The 18,728-nt window shown below is 40.4% G+C and overlaps 1 protein-coding gene across 1 annotated transcript in view; it reads left to right on the plus strand.

Moving 5' to 3' along the window:
• lrmda (leucine rich melanocyte differentiation associated) overlaps window positions 1–18,728 on the plus strand; it is a 694,153-nt gene that overhangs the window by 288,767 nt on the left and 386,658 nt on the right. The window lies entirely within an intron of this gene.

Raw genomic sequence — 18,728 nt, forward strand, 5'->3', positions numbered from 1 at the left:
ATCAAAGCCATTAAAAGACCTGGTGCCATGCCTTAAACTATTGAAAACATAAATTGATGGAGCAAGATGCTGAGTTAGCCTTAAGGAGAAGAAATGAGGCTTGAGGAAAGACTCGAATAATAGTTTTATTTATTAAACAAGACAACAATGGTCACTGGGGAAAAAAAGCAATTTATTGGAAAACGACATCTAACACTGAATTGGAAATCAAAATTGGATTCAAGCCCATGTTTAAAAAGAGAAAAGCTATCAATGCAATTTTTATAGTGATAAGCTGATGATGTGGACAAAGTACACCTGTAGTCATGGAAAGATCGAGAAGTCCAGCACCTTCATCTCCACTAACAACAGCAACTTGAATTTATATGTTTCCTTTCACTGTAGAATTGAAATGAGCTTTATAGGACTATCATCAAACACATTTTGATGAAGAACCTCAAGTATAATTTGCAACAAGGGCCTTGGCTGATGAACATCAGTAGTGGAAATAGTAGTTGCAGAATAGAGGTTGTGTTTGAGACCAAGGAGATGACTCTGTAGTTTCCAGTAATCAGTTGTAGGAAATTTGTGGTCATCGAGTGCTTGATGTTGGACAAGTAGTTAGAAAAACTTGGAAGTCCAGCAGCCAAATGGAGAGCTGTGATAGTTAATTGGAATTGGGTGTTGCCCACGTAAATGTGGGAAAGTGAGTCTTTTTGAATTGCGTGCCAATGGAAAGGAGTTAGACAAGAAGGCCAACGAGGGAGCCATGGAGATTACCATGACCAGGAGGCTGTCGGAACAGACAGCTTTGCAGTTGATTTCAAGGCTTTAAAAGTAAATAACAATAGAATTGGTTACTCCCAGTCACAGTCATCTGGACAGTACTAATCCTCTCTGGATCACACTTCTTGATTAGTACGGGTCTCAGGGGTTATGGGGAGAAGGCAGGAGAACAGGGTTAGGAGGGAGAGATAGATCAGCCAAGACTGAATGGTGGAGTAGACTAGATGGGCTGATTGTCAAATTCTGCTCCTATCACATGACCTTATGACACAACATCCTGGCTGAGATGTCTCTCACTGGTCCTCAAATTTGGTCACTTGCAACTCTTACAGAGAGAAAGCATGAATTCAATAAATTATAACCATGAATTTGATTAATTATAAGCATCTCAATGATCTATTCTCTGATTTGTTTCTTGAACATTGTTGCATTGCCTTACCTGGAAATGAAATGCCTAAAATTGAACACAAAAAGCCCTATTCGCAGAGAATACTCAGTTGAATTTTTAACATTTTCAGGTAGGGCAATTTTTGAATAAACCAAGTCATCTACACAGTCTGAAGAAGGGTCTTGACCCGAAACGTTCAGTCTGAAGAACGGTCTCGACCCGAAACGTCACTCATTCCTTCTCTCCTGAGATGCTGCCTGACCCGCTGAGTTACTCCAGCACTTTGTGATTCCTTCAAGTCATCTGCAAAGATCAGTTCAAAAGTTTGTTTAGTCTTTGAAATAAATGGAACTGTCATCCTTGTGTATTGTATTTATTAGTCCATGGGTTGGGTTGCTCTGCTCATTCCCTGTTCTATAAATACAAACAGACACCAGATGTGTGTTATCATATGTTGGATAAGTGCTTGAAGATTCCAGTGAAGCCAGTAAAGGTCATGGTGTCCTCAAAGCAGTTGGAGCAAAACCTCAGCTGCTACACTTCAATCTCTGTCACACTGTGGAGGGGGAAGGACTCTGATGGTTGGTGAGGCATTGTCTGCTCATCAAAACTTGACCCTTCACACGCTGAAACTTTGAATGCCATAAGGCACCCATCAAGTTTTTATCTGGGAATATGGAAAATACTAACTTTTTAATCTCAAACACTACGAGCGACACAGTGGTGTAGCTCATAGAATTGCCGGCCTAAAACCATTAGAGACCCAGGTTCGATCCTGACCTTGCTGCCTGTGTGGAGTTTGTACGTTCTCCCTGTAACTGCATGGGTTTTCTTTGGCCGGTTTCCTCCCACATCCCCACGAAGTGGGTTCGTAGGTTAATTGGCCTGTGTAAATTGCTCCTCATGTTTAGGGAGTAGGTGAGAAGGTGTGATAACATAGAACGAGTATAAATGGATGATCAATGGTTGGTATGCACTCGGTTTGCTGAAGAATCTTTTTCCATGCTGTATCTTTAACAAGTAAATAAAACAAGTTTTCTTTAGGTAGATGCAAAATGCTGGAATAACTCAACTGGTCAGGCAGCATCTCTAGAGAGAAGGAATGGGTGACATTTTGGGTTGAGACCCTTCCTCAGACTGAAGTCTGAAGAATGGTCTCGACCCGAAACGTCACCCATTCCTTCTCTTCAGAGATGCTGCCTGACCCACTGAGTTACTCCAGCATTTTTTGCCTACTTCCGATTTAAGCCAACATCTGCAGGTTTTTTTTCTTAAGGTTTTTCTTTTTGTACTTCCAGTTTTATCTGTTGGAATCCTTTAGAAAATACTTGTTTTCCATATCCATGTATTTCTAAGTATTATGTGACCTAACTAAGTTTCCTCTTTTGGTCAACCACATTTTCTTAAACAGAAATCCTTCCGGGAGATATTCGCTACGGTCTGTCATTTCTTAATTACCACAAACCCATTGGCCCTGGACAAAGCAATCAGTTTTTTTGTGTGTGTATCAACATTTTATGAGACCAAAATCTGTCTTTCTAACAATAATTCACAGCAGGATAGTATGCCTTGCACTGTTCCCATCTCTTGCCATTCTTTTACATTCTTTTTCCCTCTTTATTATCTTCTTTCCTCAACCTGATGTCTCTTAACACTTTCATTACTTTCTTTCCTCTTTTTATATTAAGCTCTTTCTTCCTTTATCATTACATTCTTTTATTCATTTTGTTCAAGTGTTCGTTGTGAGTGGCAACTGAACTTTATACAGATTGTGTATTAAATTTTAAATCTTCCTGGTTATAGGTTTTTTATTGTCACCTGCACTGAAATATAGTGGGGAAAAAATATCTGCATTCTATTCAGTCAAATCACACCATATATATATCAAGCCATCAAGGTAGCACAGTGGCACAGTGGTAGAGTTGCTGCCTTACAGCGTCAGAACCCCGGGCTCGATCCTGACTACGGGTGCTGTCTGTGTGGAGTTTTGTACATTCTCCCAGTAATCATGTGGCTTTTCTCCGGGTGCTCTGGCTTCCTTCCACATTCCAATGATGCGCAGGTTTGTAGATTATTTGGCTTCTGTAAATTGTCCCCAGTGTGAAGGATATAACTGGTATACAGGTGATTGTTGGTCGGCATGGACATGGTGGGTCGAAGGGCCTGTTGCCACGCTATGTCCCTAAACTAAAGCCATCCAGAAGTACAACAGAGAGTGCAAAAATAAATATACCAGAGTGCAGTATGTAGTGTTACAGCGTTATCTTTGCAGAGAAAGTGCAGATAAGGAAAAGTGCTATGGGAATGATGAAGTTTGGAGATCAGGACTACACCCTTAGCTTATGTGTGAGCTGTTCAGTAATATGATAACAGTGGAGAGGTAGCTGTTCCTGAATTTGGTGCTACATCTTTTTGTCTTCTGTGAGATGGGAGAAGAGAGAATGACTGGGATAAAATGATTCTTAATTATCATAAGGTCATAAGGAATAGGAGTAGAATTAGGCCATTCAACCCTGCTCTGCCATTCAAGTCTGCTCTACCATTCAATCATGGCAGATCTATCTTTCCCTCCTAACCCCATTCTCCTGTCTTCTCTCCATAACATCTGACATCTGTACTAACCAAGAATCAATTACTGATCAATTATGTTGCCTGCTTTCCAGAGGTGGCATGGATTGTAGATGGGGTTGATAGTGGTGTGACTGGTCAGTAGAGGCAACTCTCTGCAGTTTCTTGTGGTCTTGGGCAGAGCTGTTGCCAAACCAATCTGTGATGCATCCCTTTAGGATGCTTTCTGCAGTGCATCTGCAGAAGTTGGTAAGAATCATTAAAGTTGGTAACCATGCAGATACAAATAATCACACATTTGAACCCCTTTGAAGGTAAGGGACAAGGTCGAAAAATAATATCTCCAACTAGAGAACTTTCCACACTTAAATCCAAGATTATTACTTGAATAATTAAAACAAATTTTTACCCAATTTTGATAAGGAATTTTTTCATTGTATTCCTTTGAATTTTAGATGAGGTGAAAATTGTACCTGCATATATTTAATGAACTCATTCCCATGAACTGAGCACTTCTAATAACTTCAAGATTAGATCATCAGGGCCTGCCCAAATTGAAAATTAGTTTAATTTCACACATTAGATTGGTTTGATAAAATTAGCGGATTAAGAACTCCCTACATTTACATGTACATTTAATAACACAGGCTGAATCTCTTTAATTTAAAATATTCTGAGATCATCAACTACAATGTAATTTGCCTATTCAGATATAGATTATTTTTTTGAACCATTCTCTCGGCTTTCAACAGCTGTTTTGAGATATTTTTTGTGTTGTTTACTTTGTGTGGAAAGTCAGCTTTGCTGTAAGTTAATGCTGTTAATTACTGTTATTGAGGATCTTGGGAACAGATGGTCTTGACTTAGGGTGACGGTAGTTATGTGCTCAGAGGGTGGTGTAAGATAGAAAATTGCCAAGGTACATATTTGATTTAGGTCATAAAGTCATAAGGAATAGAATTAGGCCATTCGGCCCATTCAATCATGACTGATCTATCTCTCCCTCCAAACCCCTTTCTCCTGCCTTCTCCCATGACCTCTGACACCTTTATTGACCTAGAATCTATCTATCTCTGATAGATATTTATTTATTTACTATTATGTAATAGAGAGAATCTGGCTTGTAAAAATGCAACGGCAATGAAAGAAATGATAACATATTCTGTTGTGTTTCCTCTTAGGCGAGATGACATACTGTTGGTAATTGTTCAGATACATGAGGGAAAATAGCAGTCTAGTTTAATGGGCTGGGCAGTGAAATGAGTTAGAAAGTGGTGCATTTTTCATGGTAAATATACATGCTAAAAATGCATCTAATGTACAGGACCAAGATTAGAATCCTCCCTGGAGACACTGGTGTGGATGGTTTCAGAACAGCTTGTCGGGAGAATTTACAGTATAGAAAAAAAGACATTAAGTGCTGAAGTAACTTAGCAGGTCAGGCAGCATCCCAGGAGAATGTGGATAAGTCATATTTTGGGTCTGAATCCTTCTTCAGATCCTGATCTGAAATATCACCCATCCATGTCCTCCAGAGATTCTGCCTGACCAGCTGACTTACTTAGTGTCTTTTTTCGTAAACCAGCTACCACTGTTCTTTGTTTCTCCATTAAGTATATCTCGGGTCTGAGCATTCCCATTTGTCACATCCACCTACTTATTTAACCTAGGAGAAGGAATGACTGGGATGGAGCAAGTCTCTGATTATATTGGCTGCTTTATTGTGGTAGCGTGAAGTGTAGATGGAGTCAATGGTGGGAGGTCTGGTCTGTGTGATGGACTGGACTACATCTATCTTTTCCAAGGTGGACACAAAATGCTGGAGTAACTCATGTTATCTGGGATTGAGTGTTCCAAGTGGCAATTCCAGCCAATAATCTTCATAATCAGGATTCTGGAGTTATGACTGCTGTCATTTAATTTGGAGAAGTGTGCTATGCTGTACTTTGGAAAGTCAAACCACGGCAGGAGCTTTGCAGTGAATGGTAGGATCATGAAGAGGGTTGTAAAACTGATGGATCGAGGAATACAAGTACATAGTTCCCTGACAGTAGTGTCTTAGATAGATAAGGTGATGGCTTTGGCATGCTGGCCTTCACTAGTCAGCAAAATTAGTATAAAGGCCACCTGGATGTTATGTTACTGTTATAAAAGACGTTGGTAAAGCAGCACTTGGAGTATTTGTGTTCAAATTTGCCCACTTTGCTACAGGAAAGATGCCATTAAGCTGGAAGGAGTCCAGCAAGGATTTACGAGGATGTTTCCAGGACTTGAGGGACTGAGTTATAGGAAGAAGGTGGGTTGTCTGAAACTTTCTTTCTTGGGACACTGAGGGGTGATCTTGTAGAGATGTATAAAATTATGAGGGACATTGGTCATGTGAATGCACAGCCTTTTTCCTGGGTTAGGAATCAAGGTAGGTACGGCATGGTGGCGCAGTGGTAGAGTTGCTGCCTTACAGCGCCAGAGATCCGGGTTCAATACTGAATATGGGTGCTGTCTATATGGGTTTGTGCGTTTTCCCTGTGACCTGTGTGTGTTTCCTCCGGTGTGTCTAGTTTCCTCCCACACTCCAAAGAAGTACAGGTTTGTAGGTTAATTGGCGTGGTATAATTGTAAATTGTCCCTAGTTTGTGTAGGATGGTGTTAATGTGCGGGGATCTCTGGTCAGCGGACTTGGTGGGCCGAAAGGCCCTTTTCTGCGCTGTATTTCTAAACTACAGGAAAGATTGAAAAGACTAAGCTTGTATTCACTGGAGTTTTGAAGGATGAGAGGGGATCTTATAGAGACATATAAAATTATAAAAAGGACTGGACAAGCTAGATGCAGGAAAAATATTCACAATGTTGGGGGAGTCCAGAACCAGGGGCCACAGTCTTAGAATAAAGGGGAGGCCATTTAAAACTGAGGTGAGAAGGAACGTTTGCCCCCAGAGAGTTGTGAATTTGTGGAATTCTCTGCCACAGAGGGCAGTGGAGGCCAAATCACTGGGTGGATTTAAGAGAGAGTTAGATAGAGCTCTAGGGGCTAGTGGAATCAAGGGATATGGGGAGAAGGCAGGCACGGGTTACTGATTGTGGATGATCAGCCATGATCACAATGAATGACGGTGCTGGCTCGAAGGGCCGAATGGCCTCCTCCTGCACCTATTTTCTATGTTTCTAAACTAAAACTAAACTTTAGGGTACAGCTTTAAGGCGAGAAAGGAAAAATTCAACAGGAAATTGAGGGGGCAGGTCTCAATTTCACACAGAGGGTGGTGTATATGGGAGTGAAGGTGGATGAGGCAAGTACAATGACAGCATTGAAAATTAGATTTGGACAGGTAATGGGTAGGAAATGCTCAGAGTGATATGGGCCTGTCATGGGCAAATAGGCCTAACTTGATGGTGAATCTTGGTTGGCATAGATGAAGGACCTTTTTCCATGCTGAATGACTCTTCAGTATGTTGAAGCCATGTTTTCTCTCTGGAAAATCGCTGGATTAAAATGATTGTAATACGACATTGGATATGTGTTGAAAGAGTAAATAATGAGAGTTTATTGTTCTATATTTTAAATTATTTGCAAAATATGCAGTTTTAAACACCAGAGTATTATTTAGTGGCATTTATATTGATCAAGTGCACTTACTTAAAAACAATCATTCATCTTTGCTTTGGTAAAACTCTGTTTACAGTAATGCATTATAAAGGATTTCTTCATTTTACTTGGCATATAAAAAGCTTTTTTGTGGAACTACACATTTTTCATTGGTTCAATTGTTGCATTTGAGTCATATACTTGAAAACTTTGGCATATGACAATTTAATGTGCAGTTTAGTAAGTGAAAGGTGAGATTTGGTGTAACCTATGGGATATATTTATCGTAATTGTTTTGTTCAGTATGAAACTCTTTTAGCAGGTTTGTTTTTCACAAATTTGCTGAACTTTAACCACAATTAATTTTACCATCATTTTGCTGCAGCCATGAAAACGGATAGAATGAATTTGTTTAAAAAGAACACTGGCACATTATTCTCATTCACTTCCAATTGTTAAATTTTCAAATAACCTGTTAAGTACAGTAAGATTTATTAAAAGATAATTTATTTCAAATGTGCTCAATGAAAATAATAGGACAGTAAGATCCATTGCATTGTTGAAATTAAACTTTGGCGATTTAATAAATTAGGAAATCAGCACTAAAAGCAAAGTCTGAAGAAGGTTCTCGACCCGAAACATCACCCATTCTTTCCCTCCAGAGAAGCTGCCTGTCCCGTCAACTGACTCCAGCATTTTGTGTCTATCTAAAAGGAAACAGATACTGTTAAAATATAGAATGAGATGGACTACACATAGTTTAATTGTTAACTTCAAATTGTGGTATGCAATTAGTAAAATGCTCCTTAAGAACTGTGTCTATACTGAAGAAATATAGACTATGCCTAGATCTGACCATAAACACACATCTTATGTCAACTGAGTACACATTTGGAGGCTTTTATATATCACTCCCTCCACTCCCATCCCAATTCCAACAGAAAGTGTACATCATGTCTATAGCTAATTACGTGCATATTTAAATCCCAGTGTTTTTATCCTCTTCTCTCTCTCTGCTATCTTGCTATCACTTCTTTTCTGCACTCTTTTATCCCATTCCTGATTTTCGTCCCCCATCTCTGCAAGCCCTTTCCGTTTCCTCTCCTGCACTTCCCAATTCCTCTTTGAAGTTACAAACCATGTGTAAGTTGCCATGTGGATCCTTCATTCAAGTCTGACTGCTGTTATATCATATCTATTTCCTTTAACTAATTATTCTGAAAAAGGATCCTGACGCAAAACGTCACCTATCCATGTTCTCCAGAGATGCTGCCTGACCCGTAGAGTTACTGCACCACTTTGCGTCTTCCTTTAAATGACCCATAGCTTCCTAATTGTATTTGTTATTCCTAAATATACACACGTTTTAATATAAATTACCAAGGCATTTTTCAATTGCCTCTTTTTATTGTTGGCGCATTAGATTTTGTCTTTGTTGCTGTTTGTGCACAAGCTGGAGAAGTCATTGTCCTGAGTAAATGTTTTTAACTCCATGGTGATGATGCATAAATATTACTTTTTGTACTAGTTATATATGGTATCAGGGCAGGATGATAACAAGCTAGTACGTTTGGCTCTTATAATGTGACTACAATATCTGCTATTCCATTGAACCATGTAGCAAGCAAAGACTTTATAGTGCAGTAATGATCTATTCTATCGCTTGTTGTTAGTTCAGCGAGTTGAACAGTAACATTTTTGCTTACTATATCAAGTCCTATAATGACATCTTATTTTTATTTCTATCCTAATGAAGTACGTAGTAATGCTGCGAGTTTGTTGTATTTCTTCTTTAATCTCATCTCAATTGCTGAACAATTTGGCACACAACTAACACTCTAAAAAGGAACCGGAATGTGTATTTGGCTCTAATTATAATATAAAGTACTGGGGCAAGTTATTTTTTGGACTGAATAGAACATAGAATTATTCAAAAGTTAAACAGACTGCCTCTACTTTTAACTTTCATTTGCACCTGTAATTTATTAAAATGGTTATTGCAAAAAGAATGCAAAACAACTTTAAAATGTGAATATGTTTTCATTAAAACCACAAAGTCTCCCTACCGAATTGTGGTTTCTGACTGTGGAATTGGCAGGGTTAGTATACTGAGTATACTGAGGGAGTAAACACTTCTAAGATGTATAAGTCACTTGGGCATGAACACCTCACCAGGAAAATAACCCGTCATGAAGAAGTATAACACAAAATGACCAATGACCTATCCTTTGATTAGCCATAAACAGCAGCAGGGACATGCAGTGGTAAAAAAAAAACCTTGAGCTATCAAAAATTTATTGTTGTTCAAAAATCGCTTCTTATTTTGGATTACAGATATAGGATCTGGCTCCATGTTGTTAAACAGATAAATCGCCAGGAGAATATCGGACAGAATTTATTATTTGTTACCATGGCTCAGTTACTGCCAGGGCAGAGCATATTGTTAATAAGGCTTAGTGATAGAGGAGATGGTTTGTGCCCTGACGTAGAGTCATAGCTTCATAGAGCATGGAAGCAGGCCATTTAGCCCATCTCATTCATACCGACCATGATGCCTAGTCTAAGCTAGTCCCATTTGCCTGCATCTGGCCCATATCCCACATTCCCTAGATGTGCCTCTCAGAAGAGATTGGCGACTTCTGAGATAAGGACACTCTGCTCCCTGTTTTTCACCATCAGTTGGGAATCCCAAATTACTTGCATGCACTTTCCACATGATAATTATTTTAAAGATGTAGCCGGTCCTTGTGCTTTTGTCCTCCTGCCGGGGATTGTTGGAGGAGGAAATGAGAATCAGTCTTTCCTCAATGATGATACATGCAATGGGCATCTACTTACAACAGTCTATACTTCTCATCCCACTGTATTGGAAATATTTTGCAGGCTTATCAGCATTTGAAAACCATGTCTGCCCTGCACAACAGCAAACATTACCTGAACAACTATGATATTGTATGTCTGGGACAATAGACAATAGACAATAGGTGCAGGAGTAGGCCATTCGGCCCTTCGAGCCAGCACCGCCATTCATTGTGATCATGGCTGATCATTCTCAATCAGTACCCCATTCCTGCTTTCTCCCCATACCCCCTGACTCTGCTATCCTTCTATCTAGCTCTCTCTTGAATGTATTCAGAGAATTGGCCTCCACTGCCCTCTGAGGCAGAGAATTCCACAGATTCACAACTCTCTGACTAAAAAGGTTTTTCCTCATCTCTGTTCTAAATGGCCTACCCCTTATTCTTAAACTGTGGCCCCTGGTTCTGGACTCCCCCAACATTGGGAACATGTTTCCTGCCTCTAACACGTCCAACCCCTTAATAATCTTATACGTTTCGATAAGATCCCCTCTCATCCTTCTAAATTCCAGTGTATACAAACCTAGTCGCTCCAGTCTTTCAACATATGACAGTCCCGCCATTCCGGGAATTAACCTAGTAAACCTATGCTGCACGCCCTCAATAGCAAGAATATCCTTCCTCAAATTTGGAGACCAAAACTGCACACAGTACTCCAGGTGCGGTCTCACTAGGGCCCTGTACAACTGCAGAAGGACCTCTTTGCTCCTATACTCAACTCCTCTTGTTATGAAGGCCAACATTCCATTGGCTTTCTTCACTGCCTGCTGTACCTGCATATGCACTAGGACACCCAGATCATGCTGTACGTCCCCTTTTCCTAACTTGACACCATTCAAATAATAATCTGCCTTCCTATTCTTACCACCAAAGTGGATAACCTCACACTTATCTACATTAAACTGCATCTGCCATGCATCCGCCCACTCATACAACCTGTCCAAGTCACCCTGCAACTTTGGTATCGTGGTATTATTGTAATAAATTTATTGAATATTACACACTTATTTGTGTGCCAAGACCTGTTAAGATGCAGTATATAATTGTTGCGTTACAAGTACATCTGACAATTAAATGCTCGTGGCTCTCTCTTGATAATCTCTTAACACTTGCAAAATAAATATATCCTTCAAATGTGTCAGATCGTTGGTTAATTAAAAAATAACAGAAGGAAATTCTTATTTGTTGCCAAAATGGGAAGATTCAAACTTCTATCGTGCTTGGAGTGTTTTCGCTAGAACATCGGAGGTTGGCAGGAAGACCTGATAGAGTATGTAAAACTATGAGGCAGAATCTTTTTCCCAGGGTGGAAAGGCCAAAGACTAGTAGGCATAGCTTTAAAGTGAGAGGAGAAAGGTTTAAAGGTGATGTGCGGGGGAAATGTTTTGCACAGAGGGTGGTGGGTGCCTGAAATGCACTGTCAGGGCAGGTGGTGAGGCAGACACAATTGTGGCATTTAACAGTTTTTGAGATAGGCATGAGAATATGTAGGTAATGGAAGGATATGGACCACGAGCCAGCAGATGAGATTAGTGTAGCTTGACACCATGTTCAGTATGGACATGGTGGGCCGAAGGGCCTGTTCCTGTGTTGTACTCTTCCATATTTCAAGTCTGCTAAGTTAACTTGGGGTGGCACAATGTTGCAGAGGTAGAGTTGCTGCCTTACAGCACCAGCGACTTGGCCTCAATACTGACTACGCTTGCTGTCTGAACGTTCTCCCCGTGGCCTGCTTGGGTTTTCTCCGGGAGCTCTAGTTTCATCCCACACTCCAAAGACGTACAGGTTTGCAAGCTAATTGGCTTGGTATAATTGTAAATTGTCCCTAGTGTGTGTAGGATTGTGTAAGTGTACGGGGATCATTGGTCGGCGGGGACCCGGTGGGCCGAAGGGCCTGTTTCCATGCTGTATCTCTGGACTAAAACTAAACTAAATAAAAGCCAAAGGAAGTGAAGCTCCAGGACTGCATCGGTGCCTGTGATAAGCCCTGTTAAAGTCTTATGTGTGAGCACGATTCTTGAACATCGTTTCACCTTCATTTTCCGCACATGAAAACTGTGCACCTTGGCTGTCATTTGACAAAATGAAACAGAAAGAGCTAAACAGCACAGTGGATGCTTCATCAAGAATACTCATTCAGAGTGATGAATGCGGCTAAACACATTTGTCCGTAAAACTCTGTGAGTGGATGAGCATCATTAAGCATGAGAAATAGGTGTAGCATGCTGAGAAGAGAGTGGAACAAACAGATGTTGTGAATCTCAGAAGGCATCGTTCATCCAGTAGGCCACAGTTAATACAGTTGAAGGTGATTCTTTTTCATTGTTAATAAGCGTAAGCAGAGGAGATAGTACAACACTTCTTCCCTGCGATCAGGACACAAAGGTAGCATTCATCACTCTTTTTGATTTTTATAATGAAACATGCAATTTGATCGGTAACACATTTGATGTGTTTTTATTCTGTTTAATTTGGATTATTTTTTTCAAGAAAAGTCATGCAAACTCCAGCACAACCTTTGCACAGTGTTTACCGCTGGACTCTGATGTTTAAGATCAGAATAAAAAGCAACATCTTCAAAGCAGTGTAACATCATCATTGTACAGCCCCAGCGGTTTCCAGTTTCTAACTGGTTGGGTTTCAGGAGGTGAATTGAAAAATTGCCACACGTGTATTAGGTGTATGTTTAAAACAAAAATAAGTTTAAGTTGAAGATATTCAATTTAAGAACCAAGAGTCACGAGTGTTAAATTGTCATATGCACCGACACTGGACAATGACATTTTAACTTGCAACAGCATAACAGGCTTATAAACTCGTAGATAACATAATGCATTAAAAAAAATCAATAAATTAACTATCCCGATATTAGTGCAAAAAGCCAGAAGTCCTTAGTTGAACCAAGATAGTTGATAGTTAGTTGGTGTCTGTAGCATTCGTGAGCTTGATGGTTGTTGTTCTTGAACATGGAGGGCACGGGTCTATACCTTCTTCCTGATGGTAGGCATGAAATGAGAGTGCGGCTAGGCTGGTGTGGGTCCATGATGATGCTTGCTGCCTTTTTGAGGCAGCGCCTCCTATTGATTCTTTTGACAGTGGGGAGGTCCAGTACCCGTGATGGGCCAGTTGGTGTTCACCACTTTTTGTAATCCCCTTGGTTCCTGGGAGTCCAAATCAGGCCGTGATGCCACCAGCCAGTCTGCTCTCTACTGTGCACCTGTACAAGTCCAAGGAGTATGTGTGGAAGAAGTTCAAGTTCTAGCGTACAGCTAATACTGTGGCAAAATAATGCCTAAAACCTTGCCGTGACCATGGTTTGTGATGCAGAATACTGATGTGTTGTGGTGTATGGTCTGTGTGACATGGCGCTGATAGCATGTGGTGACATTGCATTGCCTTGGGTCATCTCAGGTAGAATGACCAGCTACCAGCGGCAGCCACATGAGTGACTTTGAATGGTCAGGAAAGACTGGGAAAATGACTGTACCAGAAATGATAATGAGGCATACATTGCACTGCTTCAAGTATATCATCTTAATATGCAAGTGTATAGATTTGTGATTTACATGGGTAGCTGGCAGTTCTAATATTCCTTAAGTTGCATAGGAAATATTAGAAATGTACATGCATGATGTATCATGGTGAAATGTTTTAATGATATCCTGTCCTAACAGTAATCTTTTTATACAGTACCCTTTTTAATATAGCTATGTATTATTAAAAAGGAAGTGAACTGCCTTCAGAATATTGTGACTTTTGCTTCTGGCAATCTATAGTTTCAGTATAATTCAAATTGCAGCATGTTCATTTACTTATTTATTGCTTATTTTGAGCATACTATGATTAAAATTGTTTTTATAAAAATGCAGAATGCATACACCATTAGTATAATAGAGACTTTTCTGTTGTATTGAAATACTTGCTTTGCCATTATGCATTAGAAGACTAATCATTTTATGATTATGGGCACCAAGTATTCTGATTATGTGCAGTTGCAAACTGCAAATCCAATTTTTTTTAAACACAATTTAATATTTGTTTAAACAGAATTTTACTTAAAGGGAAAATTAATTGTATAATGTACAATATTTGTTATTAAAAAATAACAATTTGGAGGTAAGCTGCAGAACAATCATTTAGTCAACTTAATCTGGTTCTTGGACACCTGTGTTTGCAAACAAGTTCGTGTTCTTCCAGCTTTTACACGGTAGTTCTGTTTAGAATGTTCCCTTAAAGGGTAAATCTAAAACACATTCTTTTTATCAACAGGGTGACTTAATACAAGTGTTAAATGGTTTGAAGATGTGTGTTCCTCATGAGATCTCTCTATTTTGGGTTTCATTGACTGCTTAATGACTTTTCCTTGATAAATTATTGTAGTCTCTAGTTTCTCAGCACAGTGGAAAGAATGTTCTTCTGACACAGGGTGTCTAGCAACCACAGATAAAATGTTCATGAGGAGTTTACAATGTACTTTAAATACAATTGGAATTTATCTTGCTTTGTAAGAATACTGGTGATATCCACAGACTGATCACATAATTCTTTTTTTTATCAACGGGTTCAAAAGCACTGTATTTCATGAAGTGGTAAGAAAAGCAGTGCATAAGTGGACAATTTGTATTTTTAACCCTGCTGCGCCATTGGACAAGGTAATGGCTTAACTAGGGCAAAATAACACTTGCCTGACCTCTCCACATACTGGCACACTTTGTCCTGCCTCTCATTTCTTCCAGATTCTTCCACATTTCCTTACAATCAGTCTGAAGAAGGGTCCCAACACGAACCGTGACCTATTCATGCTCTCCAGAGACGCTGCCTAACCCGTTGAGTTACTCCAACACTTTATGTCCTTTTATTTTTAATGCCAGTTCAGTCTTCAGTCGATGATGGACCTTTTTGGTGAAGAGAATTGCAAAGTTCATTAAAAGCTTGACACAGATGCTGGAATCTTGAGCAAAACACAAAGTGCCTGAGGAACCCAATGGGTCAGGCAGTGTCTGGGGAGGGAATGATCAGGCAAGGTTTAGGGTCAGGTTCTTTTTTTAGACAATTATTCTGCTTTTTATTTTAATAATAATAATAATAATAATAATACATTTTATTTATATTGCGCTTTTCATATACTCAAAGACGCTTTACAGAGATTTTGAGAACATAGGGAAATGAATAAATAGATAAATAAGTAAATAAATAAATGAACAGAGAAAGGAGACAGAAGGTGAGGTGACCTTCAGTGGTTGAAGGCAGTACTGAACAGGTGAGACTTCAGCGATGTTTTGAATGTGGTGAGTGTGGGGGAGTCTCTAACGATTTGGGGTAGTGAGTTCCATAGGGTGGGAGCAGCGATGGAGAAAGCCCTGTCCCCCCAGGATCTGAGTTTAGTCCGGATGTGGGGGGGATAGGAGATTGGCAGCGGCAGAGCGGAGGGTGCAGGTGGGAGTGTGCCTGTGGAGGAGGTCGGTCAGGTAGGATGGGGCCAGGTTATGGAGGGCTTTGTAGGTTATGAGGAGGATTTTGTACTGGATTCTCTGGGGGATGGGGAGCCAGTGGAGTTTATAAAGGACGGGGGTGATATGGTCACGGATTGAGGTGTGTGTGAGTAGACGGGCAGCGGAGTTTTGAATGTATTGAAGTTTATTGATGATTTTTGAGGGTGCGCCATAGAGGAGGCTGTTGCAGTAGTCCAGACGGGAGGTGATGAAGGCATGGATGAGGGTTTCTGCAGCTGTGGAGGAGAGGGATGGACGGAGACGGGCAATGTTTTTGAGGTGGAAGAAGGCTGTCTTTGTGATGTGTTTGATGTGTTTGTCGAAGGAGAGGGTTTGATCAAGGATGATTCCAAGATTCCGGATGTGAGGTGAGGTGGATACTGGTAGACCATCAATGTTGAGGATGAAGTTTTGGGTGGATTTGGTGAGCATTTTTGGACCAATGATGATGATTTCAGATTTGTTGCAATTGAGTTTGAGGAAGTTTGATTGAAGCCAAGATTTTATTTCAGTAATGCAGTTTGTCAGTGTAGAGTGTGTGGTGGAGGAGATTGACTTGGTGGAGATGAGGAGCTGGATATCATCGGCGAAGCAGTGGAAGTTGAGACCATGACGGCGGATTAATTGACCAAGGGGGAACAGGTAGAGGATGAAGAGGAGGGGGGCAAAGGACTGAGCCTTGGGGGACACCTTGGGGGAGGGGAGTGGTGGGGGATTTACAGTTGTTAATGGAGATGAACTGGTGTCTGTCAGAGAGGTAAGATTTGAACCAGGATAGGGCTGTGCCGGTGATGTTAAGGGAGGTTTCAAGTCGGGTGAGGAGAATGGAGTGATTTATGGTGTCAAAGGCGGCGCTGAGGTCAAGTAGGATGAGGATGTTGAGGTTGCCAGCGTCGGAGGAGAGGAGAATGTCGTTTGTGATTTTGAGGAGCGCAGTTTCAGTACAGTGGTTTGAGCGGAATCCGGATTGGAAAGTTTCATACAGGTTATTGGTAGAGAGGTGGTATTTGAGTTGGGAAGCTACAGCACGTTCCAAAACTTTGGACAGAAAGGGTAGGTTGGAGATTGGTCTGAAGTTGTTTGGGGTGTCAGGGTTTAGACCAGGTTTTTTCAGAATGGGGGTGACAGCAGCGATTTTGAGGGATGGCGGGACGATGCCAGTGGACAGGGAGGAGTTTATTGTTGCAGTGATAAGTGGTTTTGCACATGATGTGATGGTGAAGGAACATTTGGATGAGAAATAACCATCTCTAAACCACATAAAGCATTTTGCGTAGATCACAAAATGTTGGAATAACTCAACGGGTCAGGCAACATCTCTGGAGGACATGGATCGGTGACGTTTCAGTCTGAGCCCTCTGGGAACGATCTCCTGTCCATATCCTCCAGAGATGATGCTTGACCCAATGAGTTATTCCAGCACTTTGTATTAGTTTAGTTTACAGATACAGTGTGGAAACAGGCCCTTTGGCCCACCTGGTCCACACCAACCAATGCCCATACGCTAGTTCTATCCTGCACAGTAGCGACAATTTACAAAAGCCAATTAACCTGCAAACCTGAATGTGAGATGAAACCAGAGCACCCGGAGAAAACCCACGCAGGTCACAGGGAGAATGTACAAACTCCTTACAGACTGCACCCATAGTTAGGATTGAACCCGGATCTCTGTCTCTGTAAGGCAGCAACCCTACCGCTCCGCCACTGTGCTGCCCTATGCAAGATTCCAGCATCTGCAGTTCCCGGTGACTTAAAGCATTTTACCAGATGAAGACCTAACATGTTATGGACCCCTTTCAAAAAAAATACTGCAGAAATTGGAAGATGTAAAATAGACTAAGCACACCATTTATCCACTGCTGACCCCTTTTATTTTCCATTGACCATGAATGGTTGAAATGAAATCTACCTGAGTAACCATAGCCTTGTCATAAAATGGGCACAGCTTAATTGTAGTTGGTTGGCTTTTAAATCTATGGTGTGGCAAAATACAGTCCTCAGAGTTACTTTACAATTTTCTAAATGTATTTTCCGCTGAAACAATCTAAATTTGTTTCAGAATATGCCTGCTGGCACGCAATATGTACACATCCCTTGATCCCTTACCATTCTGTATATGCCTTAATACGATTTACTGTACGGCAAATGAAAAATACAAGCTTCAACTGCCTGACAACAGGTGCTAGTTATGTGAGGAGGTTTCATTTGTTACACAGTCTCTTATTCTCATTTGCAGCACAATGAATTGCATTTAGAAGAGCACTGACTGCTAAGGAGTCTTGACATGTTTTTATTGATTTGCATAGGTTATATGCATGTAATCCTGTTTGTAGTCAAATTGTAGCTGAAGTAAATTCAAGCCACCGCCACTTGTTTAGAGAAAATTACAGTTATCACAGGGGATCCAAGATGGAGTGGGACTGGGTAAAAACGACATGCAGCCTATTGGAGTCCAGGGGCTTCTATTAAGATTTATAGGCTATAGGATTCTTTAGGGCTTAAACATTATTCATAGTAAACCCTCTCCGTCTTGTATTATGTATGAAAACTGGCAGTTTTAGGAAAGAGTCGGCTTAAAGTTTCAGTATTAAACTTTACCGTAAAGATGTTAGTTTATCCTCCTACCTTTTCAGCTGCTTTTATTTGCATAGCACTGGAAAAATTAAACAAAGAAAGCAATTGAACTATGATGTTTTGCAATTTTCACTGTGCTTTTCTTTTTCCTTGTTGCCTTTTATTGTTGAAATTTCTTTCATTTTCTTGCTGAAAATATATTTGCGAATACTTTCAGATGACTTTTAGCCTTTAGTTGCAAAGATGTAAAGTGTTTGATCTATCCTAATCCTTCAAATATTTAGTTGCTAGAAAGTACTCATCATCTATGCTAAGTTGATAGGTTTATATCAACCTATAAACATATATACATGTATGGTGTACATACTTTGACTTTAATGCCCGAATGGGACTGACTGCCAATCTGTGGCTAACTCCAAACAACATCGGCATAAAAGATCTGGGGCATGGGATGCAACATTTTATCATTCACCTTCTCGTGGTTGGAAGTCTATTGATTT

Source organism: Rhinoraja longicauda, chromosome 35 (genome assembly GCF_053455715.1).
Source record: "Rhinoraja longicauda isolate Sanriku21f chromosome 35, sRhiLon1.1, whole genome shotgun sequence".
Classification (NCBI taxonomy): Eukaryota; Metazoa; Chordata; class Chondrichthyes; order Rajiformes; family Arhynchobatidae; genus Rhinoraja; species Rhinoraja longicauda.